Here is a 13,778-nt window from a genome sequence, read left to right as displayed (position 1 = left end):
GGCAGAGGCAGAGGCAAATGGAGAGGGAGAAGCAGACTCCTTGCTGAGCATGGAGCCCCATGCAGGGTTTGATCCTAGGACCTGAGCCAAAAGCAGACACTTTACTTTACACTTTACAGCCTGAGCCACCCGAGTGCCCCCTAATGTCACTTCAGATTAAAAAGTCTTCTTTGGCTCAGATTTCATCCTGCCCTGATCCTGTGGGATGGGGCAGTTGCAAAACAGAAGCACAGAGGAAGATGGTAGAAGCCATTGGGATGAGACCTTAGGAAGAGCATGATTGCTCATGGAGGCTCTGAGACCCCTCAGGGATCTTGTTAATGGGCTTCCCCAGAGAACCAGTGTCTTCCCCTTCCCATGGCCACATCTCCAGAGCCATGATGATGCCCACTTGGCCTCTGAGTATTCAAGCATAGCCTGGGAGATTTTCACCATACTGTCCGCTCTCTTTGGATGGGACATTCAGCTTCACTGAAATTGCATTGATTTGTCCCCATGGATTCTGGGCCTGAATGACACCAGGTGCTCCACTCTGAAACCAGGCTTTGCTTACATCTCATCATGCCTTGTGCTCAAGCCCTCCTGGTTCTAACAGAGTAGGGTGAAAAAAAATCAAATCAGTAAGCAATAATAAGTCAATATTTTTCTGTTTTTCTCTACTTGAAAAAAGTTAACACTATGTTTTTCTTTTCTATTTTCATAAGAGTAACTGAGTAATATGCTTTCCTGTTAATAGATGTTTCATTCCTCCCTTAGGCATGGCTAGAGCTACCCAGGCAGTATTGGTCTTCATTGTGAAGCCCTCATTAGTGCAAATGGCACAATAAGTAAAAATGGAACTCCACACCCAGGCCTTGTTTTAAATATCATTGCCATATGTGCTCATGAGTCATGCATTATGCTTTTAGGCAATTCTGTCGGTGACAATACTTGATTCAGGAAGGTGTCTGACCTGAGGCATTAACTAGAGAAAATAATTTATTCCTTCAATTCTGTCCCAGCAGAATACTACATTTTGAAAATGGAAACCACTCATGTGGATCATGCACAACAGCATGCACTGCTATAGAAGCAATGTTTCCAAAAAATCTTGCAGACCACATTGGAGATGGTCTTCATTATCTCCTGATAATAGTTCTAAATGACACCATTTGATTGACATTAATGCCATTTGATTTAGGCAACACTAATCCTCTCAGCCTAAGAGAGCCAAAAATATTTTTGAAGCTCCTTTTTTTGGAAGTGAGACACCATGATTTTTCAGAAATTCAAGTTGAAATAGGCCTTAATTTGTTGTTTCCTCCGGTGTCTTTTTATATGAGGTTTCTTGGTGACAATCATTGAACCATATGCCATATTTATAAGGACTCTGCACACTTGTTTCATAGCAGAATGGCTTTCAATGTTACAGTTTCATTCTTTTAAAAAAGATTGCATTTATTTGTTTGAGAGACAGGGAGCAAGGGAGAGACCAGGATCAGGGGGACGGCTGAGGGAGGAGAGCCTGGTGTGGGACTCTATCCCAGGACCCTGGGGTCATGACTTGAGCCGAAGGCAGGCGGTTAACCAATCAAGCCACCCAGTCTTTTGGTTTCCTTCATTTTTTATGACAAACACAATGTCTATTTACTTCCCTCATATTTCAATCTTCTTCTTGCTTCTGAAAAACCAGACCAAATAGAGATGGAGAGGTTCATGTAATCTGGCCCATTCTGTCCTTTTTTCCTTATTCTGTACCATTATTTTCTCCTACCAAAGCACTTCAAAGATAGGCTGGCTCTGTATATGCTGTGGACATCAGATGGACAATAACTCTATGTATACTGTAATGGTCATTTATTAGCACAGGAGGAGAGGAAAGCATGCCTGGAAACTCACTGAGGGGTAGGCCCTTTGCTTTTCCATCAAGAACTTCTAGAAACCTGACTGCCCTCAGTAATAGTGTTCCAAGGATTAGGAGTAGTGAGATCAATCTTGAGCGTGTGTTTGTGGATGAGAGAAAGGTCTTTACTGAAGGAAAATTTGTTGTCTGAAGTCAAGGATACAAAGGAAAGAAAAAAATCTTTTGTTTTGCATGAGGCCTTATTTTAATACTTATTTTTTCCCCAGGTAAGCAAGCCACTCAGAAACATGCCTCATTTCCCATCCTTCCTTCTACTTCTATGCCCTTCATTTCTTCATCTCTCTCCATCTTTATTTCTTCTCTTTCTTCTCTCATTCAATATAGACAGTAGGAGAAAAGGCAGTACTCTCAGAATCTAAGTGAGATGTGGTTGTGGGGATAAAGCTGGGGTGGGGTTCAAGCAATCCCATAGTTTCAGCTACTGAATCAGGTTCTGGGGTTGGTTGTGCAGTGTACTTGTTCTCTGTGACATTTTTAGCAGGAAGCTTGAGTATGGAACCTGAACAAACCTCCTGCTTCAGAAAGCAGATCTGGCATGAGGACTGTCTGGAACTCTAGGCTCCCTGAGTATGCTCATTGAGAATACACAGCAGTCATTCAGGTTTAGCTAAGGTAAACGTCTGCGTTCCACTGCAGTCAGCTTGGCAGAGGCTGATCGCCTCAGTTGGCTTGAAACTATCCTCACAGGTGGTGTCTGCTCTCGCCATGACCCAACTCTGAGATCAAATATTCCCCTGAAGCCAGCTTCTCATTCTATTCTCTCATTCAGCCCTAGGATCCCCACTGATATCAAAGGGTATTCCTACAGGGCACGGTGAAAAAGGCCAGGCTGGCCCCTCTAATTGAGCTAACAGGACCACAAGAGTGTGGAAGTTAAGATTCCTTTGAAATGTGTTTGTAACATGAGGGAAAGCAGGGGAAGCAGGAGTCCCAGCAACAGTCTCTTGTCTTTGGCAGTTTCGTTCCAGAATTTCTGCTCCAAAGAAGAGATATATAAATAAACTTACTTATTTCAGCAGATTTCAAATAAGGAAGGGCACATAATATATTTTTAATTTGGTATATCACATATTTGTAGGCATTTTCTGATTTTCTCTACCCTTTAATGAAAGCAGCTTATCAATCTCTTCATTACACGTGATTGTCTTGATTAGATACAGCCTGATGCTAATCAGGTCAAAGACTTCATTGCCAGAACGACCAGTTAGTTGTACTTCATTTCAAGGTTTCATTAGTCCTGAATCCCAAACAGCTTGGAAATGTAATGTTACATGGGGAGCAAGAAGATGAATAGTTTTGCCCCTATCTTTCGTGGGATCTGTATTATCACCTTCACATCCGAGGGACAGCATTGTTTGGCTGTTGTTAATGTTGTTGTCATATTGCAGCATCACATGATGCTCTAGCATGGCCAAGAGAGTCAGCAGCCAGAAGTAGAAAGTATGGCAGACCCATCCATTTTTCCTTCTGCCAATTCTTTTTTTGTTTTGTTTTAAGATTTATTTATTTATTTGGGAGAGAGAGAGAGAGAGAGAGAGAGAGACAGAGCAGAGGGAAAGGGAGATGAGCAGACTCCCTGCTGAGCAGGGAGCCCCCCCATGGGGCTCATAGGACCCTGAGATCATGACCTGGGCCAAAATCAAGAATCGGATGCTTAACTGACTGAGCAACTGAGGTGCCCCCTTTCTGTCAATTCTTGATTGTGTAACTTTGGATAAGTCACTGTTTTTTTTATTCAGAGGCTTAATTCTAGAACATTTCCTTTTTTAATTGAAATTCAATTTAATTAACATATAGTGGATTATTAGTTTCAGAAGTAGAATTTAGTGATTCATCAGTTCCACATAGTACCCAGTGCTTGGGCATTAAGGAGGGCACTTGATGGAATGAGCACTGGATAAGTCACTTTCCTTCAATTTCTTCATCTGTAAAATAAGGATGATACAACATATCTCTGTAGTACTTCTATATGGGACCATTGTGAAGTTCACAATAGATCAAAGATTTGAAAGTGTGTTAAACACTAATGTCTTAGAAAAATTACTCAGTAGTTATTTTCATGTATAATTTTGAGCTACAATTCCCCCATCAATCATGAGTAAAAGCCAGCAGGGCAAATTCTGAGGTAGTACACAATAATTTAAGTTCACTACTAGGACAATGCAGGTACTGACTTGGAGTGGAGAAAAGGTGGTCTCTCTTATTACAGACAATCACATTTCCTATGGATTCCAAGAGGCTACTTCCTCCCAAAGCTGGTGAATCAGATATGGAAAAAGAAACTGGCTTTCATCAACGGCATCAGAACTAGGAAAATAACTGATATAAAGGGAGGCCACTTTTTTTTTTTTAAACTTTATTTTTTTATTATTTATGATAGTCACAGAGAGAGAGAGAGAGAGAGAGAGGCAGAGACATAGGTAGAGGAAGAAGCAGGCTCCATGCACCGGGAGCCCGACGTGGGATTCGATCCCGGGTTTCCAGGATGGCGCCCTGGGCCAAAGGCAGGCGCTAAACCCGCTGCGCCACCCAGGGTTCCCAAGGGAGGCCACTTTTACCAGTAGAATCTTGGACCTAAAATGAAGGAGCACCTATTGAATTTGTGGCACACAGATAGGAGTGGGATGGGGTATCTCTGAGTGTAAAAAAATCTTTTCCATTAGCAAATTTTTGTCACAAGGCTCCAGTCTTCCTCGACTTCCTTGACTTCCTAGAGCTCAAGCTCTGATATCACTAGCTCTCACGCTTGCACCACTACAAATACATATCACACTGGATGGTAGAGGATTCATGAAAGAGATGTGGAATGATTGACCCTGCGACTCCGAATAGCTTGTGCTAAGCTCCCCAAATTGAAGAGATGAGGCACTGCCTATGCCCCACCGGCACCTCAGAGCCCCCATCATGGGCTGCAAGGAAGAGAAAACTCAAAACAACATGTTCAGCAGACAACATGGATCATTTCTAGGAGTGAAATTTCAGAAGCAGAGGTAAATGAGAAATCCTAAGAACTTCTCACTTTAGCTTAGAATATTTGTATTTTGTAGGTCTTTGGTCCATAGTGCTAATTCAGTGTATCTGAAGGGATACTCAATTTGCCATGCTTCATTAAGTATCTACTTACAACCTCACAAATAATAATTTTCAAATCTTTTACTAAGATATTTGAAAAACAAAACCATTAATCTGCCTCTCTCTGGGTAATTTCAAAGCACTTATCTCCACAGTACCCCAGAAGCCAGACAAAGACAAATCTAATAGCAAGGAAAGAAAAAATATCTTTGGTGTCTTTCTCTACAGAGAAAGCAGGTGAATCTGAACCAACGTATGCAGCATCTGAGTACCTTTCGTTTCCCAAATATAATACTGAAATATGATAAGCCAAACTCTTTAGGATGCTAAGGTTTTCCCCTGACTTTTGGTTGTTTAAATGCAATTCCTCTACTCTGCTGAAAACATTTGCTAACTGAGTTATTCCAATTTGTTGTTAATTGGACTGTCTGACGTTTACACAGATTGGAGAATTTATCTTCCCCACAGCTTACAAATTGGAGGTAACCAGTCCAGTCAGGTGCCAACATTTTGTATATAGGATAGCGATCTTTTTTTTTGGCAGAGGGGGAGCTATCTCCAACCTTAATTCCAGCCAAGTTAGAAATAGATAACACATTATTATTAAATTTTATTAAGGAAGTTTTATCTCATGAATATTCAGTATGTCTACAAAATGAAGATTGTATTAGCTATACTTTTCAATAGGTAACTTCACCTCATTTGACATTATCACAAAGTACAGTGTTTCACATAAATGAATTTTATAGCTAACCATAAACTCACCCACAAGAGCCTGAGAAACATATATTGAATGCTTATCTGCCTCTTAAACGGAGGTTACCTGTCATGATTTTGTCTGTTTATTTTGCTTGACAATTCAGGGTCAACACTGTTATCCTGCATGGTTGTAATACAGAAATGCTTTCCAGTATGAGTGGAGAGGGCCATGTCCCTGCACAAAATGGCTCTGAGCTACTGTGCTGTTTATTTATTTCAAGTTCTTGAATCTGCCTTTTCTCATTTCTCTGCATCCTCCATCACAATATGACCATCATCGTGTTCTTGTTCATTCTAATGGGTTTTCCCTTTCTAATATATTGCTTCTACTATATTATGAACTGGGAAACCATACTCATAAGTTGTTATAATTTTGTACACTGCAAGAATATACAGGGACAAAGTGAAGATCTTGACTATATAAATAAACTTTATGAACTTAATAAGTGGTATTGAGAAATCCATTTGGTTGCTTATAGGCCTTTGAGAATATTACTTTCTGACTATTAAATATCAGATGGAATAAGTGGCCAGTGAGAAAGGTACATGTTCTAGCATTTAGACAGGTGAGGTAGCTTTGAGTCATGTTTCTTCATGGCATATTTTGTGTGAAAACATAGTTCACCAGCCAGCTTGTAATTATGAGTGTGAGGCAGATGTTGGGAGGGACTTTTGTATTAGAAAAGGTCTCTTAAATGTTATTAACCAGTAAACATGTTGAGTCTTGTTTTTTATCATTTAACCATTGACAATAGTAACTTGGTCATTTTTAGCTCCTACACAAAGAGTCATGGTTAGGGAAGGTCTTATAGTTCCACAAATGTCCAAAGGAGAAAGGGGCTTTGACCATGACAAGCTTTCTCATATGCACAGTCTAGATGAAAGGATCATGGATGGCCATATGCTCTGTGGAGATAGAATGGGGACAGGAACCAGAGCCCTAAATTCTGGGTAGGACTGTCACCACCAGGGTCATCTCAGAAAGATGGAAACTTGTCCTAAAATAGATTAGAGGCAATTAATTTCAAAGCCATTAAAGTGGGGGTTTCTGAACTCACTGTTAAGTAAAGGTCACCAAAAACAGATTTTGCCTTTTCTCCCAAACATCTGATACCATAGGAAGCTGGAAATGGGAGTGGTTGAGTATAGTCAAAGGACTCTCGGGCAGCCCGGGTGGCTCAGCGGTTTAGCGCTGCCTTCAGCCCTCGGGATCGAGTCCCACGTCAGGCTCCCTATGTGGAACCTACTTCTCCCTCTGCCTATGTCTCTGCCTCTCTCTCTCTTGTCTCTCATGAATAAATAAATAAAATCTATTTTTTAAAAAAAGGACTCTCACAGAGAAACCCAAAAGAAAAGGAAGAAATGTCCTTGGCTTAGCTCCCCACTTCTCTTACCAAATAGGTAAGGGGCTCAGATCCCAAAAAAGCACTTAAAACAAACAAAAAAAGGAAATGTAGTTCCATTTGTTTTACCGCCAGTACCTAGAAAGGCTTCTAGTGGAAATGTTTGCACCTTAGTCCCATTGTATTTGTGTTTTTAAGCAGTTACTAAAAAATTAAAAATATTTTTTAAAAAACTCTTTTCTCAGTCTGTGATAAGATACAAAAGTTTGAATGGCTATTTGAACCACACCCCAGCTCTCCTTTACTATTATGTGTCAGCAATTCCACCAAAGTCTATTTTGTCATCTGACCATGAGCTTCCATCCTCTCAGATTTCTATAAATCAGAAAAAAAAATTGAGGCTCTTAAAGAGGGCTATGATAGGTCAAAGCCAACCAACATATTTTTAAAACATGTCCTCAGAGGGATGTGTGGGTGGCTCAGTTGGTTGAGTGTCTAACTTTGGTTCAGTTCATGACCTCAGGGTTCTGGGCTTGAGACCCATGTCAGGCTCCTTGCTCAGTGAGCAGTCTGCTTGTCCTTCTCCCTCTGTACCTCCTCTGGTTTGTGCTCTCCCTAATAAATAAATAAAATCTTTTTAAAAATGGCCTCAGAGACTACAACCTATTTCTTTTGATTATATATGTGGTTCTAACTTCAGGTCTAAAAAAAGATATAGTCTTTAAAATATGTCACTGCTATAGCAAGTTAAGGGCTCTCTTATGGGGACTGGGGAAGATAGCCATTCATCCATTTAGTCAATCAACAAATATCTATCAAGTGCCTAATGCCTACTAAAACTATGCCAAGATTTGGGACCATAATGGGGAGCAAAATAAATCCAAACTGGGCACCTAAAGAGCTCGCAATCCAATGAGGCAGACAAGCATTAACAAAATATTATACAAATTAATAATTTAAATATCACTATGAAAAGTGCTCTGAAGAAGAGGTTCAGAGAATTCTTTAACTGGGACCATAATGAAGGCTGAGAGCCAATGAGGCTTCCCGAAGATGAGATATTTAAGTGGAGTCCTGAGGCTAAGCAGGTGTTAATGGTAACCATGTGAAGAGGGAGCGAATATGTCAGTCACGGAGGACAAACACAGAGCCCTGAGAGGAGCTGTTTGCTCAGACCAAGCATGTGAATCAAAGTGGGCATGTTTAAAATCTGTATGGTCATTAGGTAATCTTGCTTGTGAGTCTGCAGCCTCTGCCTCCTCCCCAGTCCCCCCAAGTCCTGGGAGTCTTATCCAACCACCACAGCTGTTTAGATGCCCTTCATCTCCAACATATTTATTATGTCCTTCACTTAGTTCTAAGTATTTATGCCTTAAACTACTTTTTAAAATTATCTTACTTGTATCAGTGTGCTGGGCTATGACAACAAAATACCATAGACTGGGTGGCTTGAGCAACAGAAGTTTATTACTCACAGTTCTGGAGGTTGGGAAATCCAAGATCAGGGTGTTGTCAAGGTAGGTTTCAATCAGAAGTCTCTTCTCTTAGGTTGTAGGCAGCTGCCATCTTGCTGTGTGCTTATTGGACCTCTTCTTTGAGGGCACAAGGGAAAGAGAGTGAGAGCGAGGAAGCTCTCTGATGTCTCTTCTTATAAGGGTACTAACCCCACCAGAAGGGCTTCACTTTCTTTTTTTTTTTTTTTAAGATTTTATTTATTTATTCATGAAAGACAGGGAGAGAGAAAGGCAGAGACGTAGGCAGAGGGAGAAGCAGGTTCCAGGCAGGGAGCCTGATGTGGGACTCGATCCTGAGACCACGGATCACGCCCTGAGCCAGGGGCAGGTGCTCAACCACTGAGCCACCCAGGTGTCCCAGGGCTTCACTTTCATGATCTCATCAAACACTGATTATTTCTCAAAGGCCTCATCTTCAAATACTATCACATTGAGGGTTAGGGACTTCAACATATGAATTTGGAGGAGACAAACATTCAGTATATAACATTCCTCTATGCGGATATATCTTACCTCTACAACTAGACCATGAATAAGAGAGTTTTGTGGACTTGTCCTATGTATCCCTAAATCCCCAAAGGCTCTTGTACATATCAAATGTCCATAGCAATTAATTTATTGCCAATGAATTATTTCTGCCTTTTTTCAATTGATCAAACACATAGAACCAATTAAATACAGTGAATCTTATTTAAGGAACTCATGTTAGGGTAACTACATGTCAAGTGATTTAATATTTGACTAAAAACATAAACTTATTTCCTTTTGCTACTTCAGTGTGTGTATGTGTGCATGTGTGAGTTGGGGAGTACATTTTTTTTCTACCTGATTGTGTAGCTGCTTTTTACTGGCATGTTCTATTCCTTGCTGAAATATTTATTTCCATACCTCCTTGGGATTAATCAAGAAAAATAACTACAATACTAACAAATGCTGAAGACATAGTTATAAACAAAAGTAGCAAACAAAAATGTGTAACACAATTCCAACTCTACTATCTACATATATATACACATGAAAATATATAAATATTTATATACATATATGTACATGTATGTATATTTTATATATATAAAACTCAGAGTCAGTAGAGCAGAATGGTTAAGAATGGGACTCAAACCAGAATGCCGGAATTTGAACTCCACGTTCACTAGATATGTGTATTTCCCTGATGATGAGTTATGTTGAACATCTTTTCATTTTAGCCGTTAGCCATTTATATGTCTTCTTTGGAAAAATGTCTGTTCATGTCTTCTGTCCATTTATTAACTGGATTATTTGTTTTATGGCTGTTGAGTTTGATCAGTTCTTTATAGATTTTGGATACTAACCCTTTATCTGATATGTCATTTGCAAATATCTTCTTCCATTCTGTAGGTTGTATTTTAGTTTTGTTGTTTCCTTTGCTCTGAAGAAGCTTTTAATCTTGTTGAAGTCTCAATAGTTTATTTTTGCTTTTGTTTCCCTTGCTCCAGAGGTGTGTCTACTAGGAAGTTGCTACAGTCAAGGTAAAAGAGGTTGTTGCCTTTCTCCTTCTCCAGGATTTTGATGGTTTCCTGCCTCACATTTAGGTCTTTCATCCACTTTGAATTTATTTTTGTGTATAGTGTGAGAAAGTGGTCTAGTTTTATTCTTCTGCATGTGGCTGTCCTGTTTTCCTGACACCATTTGTTGAAGAGACTGTCTTTTTTTTCCATTGCATATTCTTTCCTGTTTTGTTGAAGATCATTTGACCAGCTGTAGATCCATTCCTGGGCATTCTATCCTGTTCCATTGATCTATGTGTCTGTTTTTGTGCCAGTGTCACACTGTCTTGATGACTACAGCTTTGTAATATAGCTTGAAGTCTGGAATTGTGATGCCTCCAGGTTTGCTTTTCTTTTTCAAGATTGTTTTGGCTATTTGGGGTCATTAGCCTCTCTAGTTTATATGATGGGCATAATAATAGTATCTGCCTCATAGGATTGTTATGAGAATTACTGAAAATTACTGGAATTTGGAAAGCACAAAGAACAGTGCATGACACATTGAAATCTTCACACATGCCTTCATACCCAGGATGAAATAAACTGAAATACAGTAAAATATAATAAAATAAAAATGTGTCATAAAAGGCAATGGATGGATATGCAAATATGTTGATAGAGGTAACCTCTGATGATAAAGTTATCTAATTAATACTTTCTTTTGGGAGGGAGGGGTTTGTATTTCCAAATTTTCTCTTTTAATTAATTTTTTATTTAAATTCAATTTGCCAACATTTCTATAATAAATGTATATTTTTGGAACAAAACCAAGAATAAAAATATATTATTTAAATATGTAATATATGTATACACAGGTATACCTTTATATACATATACATATATATAACTGTTGCATTACTTACATATCAATTTCCTTTTCTGAAAAACTAGAATAATAATTACCTTACAAGAATGTTGTAGAAATTAAACAGTTAATCTATACAAAGATCTCTGTTGACCCTTTTGCGTACACTGCCAACCTTCTGTACCTTGACCTATGTGGACTACAGCAAGGGGCTCCATTGGCCTCTGACTTTAGGCTGTTTGGTCACTGTGGAGCCCCAACACAAGGCCAGGAAGAGGAGAACGAGGCAATGTATTTGCTGAGCCTCTCTCATGAAGGTCACTTCACAGGCTGGCCCAGTGCTGTCCAGCTGAGGGCAGGCTTGATTTTTACAACATTGGATAAGCTTCTCATTCTTTCATTCCAGGGGTAATGGCTCCATTCTTACTAGCCCATCGGGTGTTGCCTTATTCCTCTGCGAGTTCCCTACACCACTCCCACACTTTTGTGAATGTCCTTTTATTAGACCCTCCATGATTTATTCTAATTGAACTTACCATCTGTGTCCTGCTGGGGACTCTATAATATAGGGCAGACATCATCTGACACAGTGACTACCCAGTAATTGTGAGGTTGGGTATTATTGTAGAGGTAAGAAAACAGTGCAAAGGCTAGTTGCCTACAGCTGAAGCCTAACAATCTGCCCGGAGTGCAAATTTCTTGTCCTTCTAGAACCTGATATATGGAGGATACATATACATACAGTGCATAGAGCGCTTACCATATGCTAGGCAATGGCCTGAGTTGGCTGAGGACCTACCCATAAGGTACATAGTTTATAGATGAGAAAACAGTAGTTACAGGTAGTTAATTAACCAGGTTAATTAGGACTAAGTAGTATCTGAAGTGTCTGGCTCCAAAATGTATGCTTTTAACACAAATTCAAGTGGCTCCCTGAGCTCAGGGCACACAAAGCCAGCTGGGGCTTCAACCTTTTAGTGTGAGGAACTTATGGCAACTTCCAAGAATATTGGACAATCCTGACCCTCATTAGCAGCAAGTGGCAAGGGCAATCCTGGTCTGGAAAGAGAGGGCCATGGAAAGAACATATTATAGGCCAGTTTTCTTTCCATCATGCAGAGTGACAGAGACAAGCACTTTGCTTGTGGTGAAGTATGACAATTCTTTGTCATTCCCTAAGCGTAGTTGCTCTTACTTTCAGAGCCTACACAGTGTATTTTATGCCTTTAGGTTAGCAGCTCTCCAGGGCAGAACTTGAGCTTTGTCTGACCTAATCCCATTTTCTGTTGATCTGCTTGTTTATTCATGATGCTGTGGATAAATAAACTATGCTCATTATTAACATGATTTGTTAACAATGTACCGGAAAGTCTTCCTCCCCACATCTTGGCTAAACCTCCCCTTTAACATGCACTATAATCTCATGAACTAGATAGTTTCCAAATAAAGAGGCAGGTGCTATAACCATCAGAGAAACAGTTGGTCTAGTGATTAGGAACACAAACTCTGAAGCCAGATTGTCTGAGTTCACATGCAATGCTATCACATCACTACCCATGCCTGTTTACTTACATGCAACAAGAGAATAATTGTAACATCTCCCTCACAAAATGCTTGTAAGGATTTTAAAAGTATATATATGAATATATTTTTTTGCAGTAAAATGAAATATTTTTAATGCTGTTTCCAGCAAGAGACCTCAGAGAGGGTATCTGTTTAACATAAAAGAAGGGGTAATGCCTAAGTTCAAAGAATAATGAGGACTAAATGAGGAAAATGACTGGGAATGTAAATGAGTGAATGTAAATATCATATTATACATATACACACACATATACATATATACATATATATACATATATGTATATATATTACTTACAACAGTCCATGACACATATGTGCACAATAAACTACATTTGACAGAAACCAGAGTAAGTGCTTTTAAAACTTTGACAATGCAGGGAGGGAAGGTCAGGAAGTAGGGGGCATGATCAAGTTAAATTAACCCATTTTCTTGCTTGTTTTAAAATAAATAGATCCTGTATTAAGAAGGTCACTTGTGATGAGTCCTGGGCATTATATGTAAGTAATGAATCACTAAACTCTACTCCTAAAACTAATCTTACACTATACATGAACTAATAGAGTTTAAACTTTAAAAAATTAAAATAAAGAGGTCTGAAGAGGAATAGAATGTCATGGCCTCTCAGATAATTCATTCGTCAAATATTTTTGAGCACCAAATATGTGCCAGGCAGTCTTTATTAAGCATTGGAGATACAGCAGTGAACAAAACAGGCAACAGATGACATGGAGGTTATATTCTAGTAGTAGAAGATCAGCAGTAACTGTATAAATATCACACTGACTCTAGTTAGTCAAGGTTATGAGCCAGTCTCTAGGATTAAGACATAAAGACCTATTTTTTTTTCATAAAGACCTATTTTTATAGGGGATTCCAGTCTTCTTGGGGAGAATGGGCACTAGCATAAAACAGGCATCTTTACTAATGGCCAGTGAGTATTAATGATGAATATTGTTGAGGGTAGAGGTGAAAAGCCTGAGGAGGAGGCCTGGATGCCTTTCACTCACAAGGCTCGGACCCAACAGGGTTACCCTGCTCCAAGGTGTGGGTCTCATGTTTACAGATTTAGAAGCTCAGTTTAGTTATGGTGGCCAGGGCTGGTCAGAAAGTGGAGAATTGACTTCCAGTAACTGTATTCACAAAAGAATGATATATAAATCAGTATATCAAAATGTTTATGAGGGCATATTCTTTTCCTGTGACAAAATCCTATTGGACCAGGAAAGGCAGCCTTTTGCTAGGACTCAAGATACCTGAGGAGGTGAGAGAGG

The sequence above is a fragment of the Canis lupus genome, chromosome 4, assembly GCF_048164855.1.
Source record: "Canis lupus baileyi chromosome 4, mCanLup2.hap1, whole genome shotgun sequence".
NCBI classification, from domain to species: domain Eukaryota; kingdom Metazoa; phylum Chordata; class Mammalia; order Carnivora; family Canidae; genus Canis; species Canis lupus.
This window is presented reverse-complemented; position numbering follows the sequence as displayed.